The sequence below is a fragment of the Pseudorca crassidens genome, chromosome X (genome assembly GCF_039906515.1).
Source record: "Pseudorca crassidens isolate mPseCra1 chromosome X, mPseCra1.hap1, whole genome shotgun sequence".
Taxonomy (NCBI): domain Eukaryota; kingdom Metazoa; phylum Chordata; class Mammalia; order Artiodactyla; family Delphinidae; genus Pseudorca; species Pseudorca crassidens.
The window spans coordinates 63,530,990-63,534,713 of NC_090317.1; positions in this window are offsets into that span (position 1 = coordinate 63,530,990).

Below are 3,724 nucleotides of genomic sequence, written 5' to 3' on the forward strand. Positions count from 1 at the left end.
AGATTTTAGCAGGAAGGCTTTCAGCTTTTCACTGCTGAGTGTTATGTTGGCTGTGGGTTTGTCATAAATAGCTTTTACTATGTTGAAGTATGTTCCCTCTATACCCATTTTGGTAAGTGTTTTTATCATGAATGAATGTCGAATTTTATCAAATGCTTTTTCTGCATCTATTGTGATGATTTTGTGGTTTTTGTCTTTTATTTTTTTGATGCAATGTATCACATTGTTTGATTTGCTTATGTTGAACCATGCTTGTGACCCTGGGATCAGTCCAACTTTATTGTGGTGTATGATATTTTTTATGTGTTGCTGGATTCAGTTTGCTAATATTTTGTTGAGAATTTTTGCATCATATTCATCAAAGATATTGGCCTGTAATTTTCTTTTTCAGTAGTGTCTTTGTGCAGTTTTTGTATCTGGGTGATGGTGGCTTCATAGAATGACTTTGGGAGTTTTCCCTCTTCTTCTATCTTTTGGAAAAAACTTGAGAATGACTGGTATAAGTTCTTCCTTGTATGTTTGTTAGAATTCCTCAGTGAAGCCACCTGGTCCTGGACTTTGGTTCTCAGGGATTTTTAAAATAGATTCTATTTCACTTCTAGTGATCAGTCTGTTAAAATCATTTGTTTCTTTTTGATTCAGTTTTGGTGGGCTCTATGTTTCTAGAAATTTGTCCATTTCTTTTAGGTTTTTCCAATTTGTTGGCATATAATTGTTCATAGTATTCTCTCTTTTTTCTGTATTTCTATGGTGTTGGTTGTAATTTCTTCTCTTGCATTTCTTATTTTATTTGGGTTCTCTCTCTTTTCTTCTTGGTGAGCATGACCAGAGGTTTATCAGTTTTCTTTACCTTTCAAAGATCCAACTTTTTGTGTATTGATATTTTCTATTGTTTGCTTAATCTCTATTTTATTTATTTCCTCTCTGATCTTTATTATTTCCTTTCTTTTGCTGACTCTCTATTTTGTTTATTATTCTTTTTCTAATTCTTGTAGGTGGTAGGTTTTGTTGTTTATTTGAGATTTTTCTTGTTTTTTGAGGGAGGCCTCTATCACTATGAACTTTCCTCTAAGAACTTCTTTTGCTGTGTCCCATAGATTTTGGAGAATTGTGGTTTCATTGTCCTTTGTCTCAAGTTATTTTTAAATTTATTCTTTGATTTCATCATTGATCTATTGTTTTTTTAGTAGCATGTTGTTTAGTCTCTATATAATCTTTTTTTCTCTTTTTTTTCATTGGTTGATTTCTAGTTTCATGCTGTTGTAGACAGAAAAGATGCTTGAAATAATTTCTATCCTCTTAAAATCGTTGAGGCTTGTTTTGTGCCCTAGTGTGTGATCAACCCTATAGAATGTTCCATGTGCTATTGAAAATAATGTGTATTCTCTTTTTTATTTTTCTTTTTGATGTAGTGCCTTGAAAATATCAGTTAAGTCTGACTCTTCTATTTTATCATTTAGGATCTCTGTTGCCTTATTGATTTTCTGCTTAGAAGATCTGTTAATTGATGTGACTGGGGTGTTAAACTCTCCTATCATTATTGTGTTTCCATAAATTTCTCCCTTTATGTCTTGTTAGTATTTGTTTTACTTATTTAGTTGCTCTTATATTGGGTGCATATATATTAATGAATGTAATATCTTCTTCTTGTATTGTTCCTTTTATCATTATATAGTACCCTCTTTATCTTTCTTTATGTTCTTTGTTTTAAAGTATATTTTGTCTGATATAAGCATTGCTACACCCACTTTCTTATCATTTCTGTTTGCATGAAATATCTTTTTCTATCCCTTCACTTTCAATCTATGTGTGTCCTTTGTCCTAAAATGGGTCTCTTGTAGGCAGCATATTGCAGACTCTTTTTTTTAAATCCTATCTGACACACAGTGTCTTTTGACAGATTGTCTTTTCACAAAACAAAACAAAACAAAAAGAAAGAATTATTCTCTTCTTTTTCTTCTTTGTGAATCTTTTGTATGTTCTCAGTTTGTAGTTAACCTGTTTCCCAAGTATGTTAACCCCTTCTTAAATCTACTTGCTTTAGACTGGTAGTCATATGTGCTCAAACACATTCTAAAAATATCTACATTTTCTTACTGTCCTCCCCAACATTTTATGATTCTGAGGTCCTCTTTTACATCTTCATATTTATCCTTTTGCTATTCACTGTGGTTAATATTGTTTTCACAAAAATATTTTGATGTTTTAAATATGTGTACTGTTTTATTTAAGTGATTTATTTTCCAATTGTGATTTTCTCTTTCCTATAGATTCTTGCTTCTTTTCTATTTAGAGAAGACCTTTTGATAGTTCTTTTAGGATAGGTTTAGTACTGATGTATTATTTTAGTTTTGGCTTGTCTGAGAACTTCTTTATCTCTCCTTCTAGTCTAAATGATAATCTTGCTGGGTAGAGTGTCCTAGGTTGCATATTTTTCCATTTCAGAACTTTGAATACATCTTGCCACTCTGTTCTGGCCTGCAACATTTCTGAAGAGAAATTAGCTGATAACCTTATGGGGGTTTCTTTTTAATTAACTCTTTGTTCTTCTCTTGTTACTTTTAGAATCCTCTCTTTATCTATAACTTTTGCCATTTTAATTACAGTATGTCTTGGTGTAGATCTGTTTGGGTTTATCTTGTTTGGGACCCACTGTGCTTCCTGTACCTAGATTTCTGTTTCCTTCTTTAGGTTTGGGATGTGTTCAGCCATAATTCCTTCAAATACATTTTTTATTCCCTTTTCTCTTTCCTCCTTCTGGGATCCCTCTTATGTGTAGATTGGCATGATTTATATTGTTCCATGGCTTTCTTATGCTTCTTTAATTTTTTTGCCTTTCTTTCTGCTGCTCTGATTGGTTGATTTCCATTGTTCTATCTTCCAGGTCACTTATTAATTCTTCTGCATTATTCAATCTGCTGTTCATTTCCTTTAGCTCAGCTTTCATCTCAGCAAATGAGTTTTCCTATTTTTCTTGCTTCCTCTTTATATTTTCTAGTTCTTTTTTTTACAGTAATCTGCATTTCTATTGATAGCTTTTCTTAATTCCTTCAGTATTTTCATTGTCTCCATTTTGAGCTCAGTGTCTGTTAGCCTAAATTTGCCTTTTCATTGCTTGTTCTTTCAGGAGAATTCTTTTGATCTTTTAATTGAGAGTGGTTACTCTGTTTCTTCATTTTACTTATATTTTTCAGACTCTATGAGTTTAGGAGAAACAGTTATTTATTGTGGTATTTAAAGGCTGTTTTAATGTGGGAGCACCCCTGTGTAGCCTGCGTGAGTCTAGTATTTTTGGTGCGAGGGCTGTTTTTAGTATGGATGCCTGACATGTCCTTCCTCAGTGTGTGCTGGCCATGATGCCCTTGTTAGGGCTTGTGACTGGTGTTGTGATGACCAAAGCCAGCACTGTCTATTGAGCAGGGCCTCCTTTGGGCTCTATGGTTGTCACTGCCCTATCAGGGAGCCAGGTCTGCTCGTTAGTTGTTGGAGTAGAAACCCCCCAATCCATTTATAAACTGCATGTGAGGTAGATGGGATTGGAGTGCTCCTGCTGAGAGAGGAGCCACAGAGTATTACTCTGCCAGAGGTTTCTGCCTGACAGTGTGCTCTGTGGTGTCTCCTGTCACCCATTGTGTGGTCTCATACAGTACACTATTGCTTTCGCTGCCCTAGGTCCTGCCTCATATGTTATTTTATTATCATGATACAACCTGCCTCCTTTCCC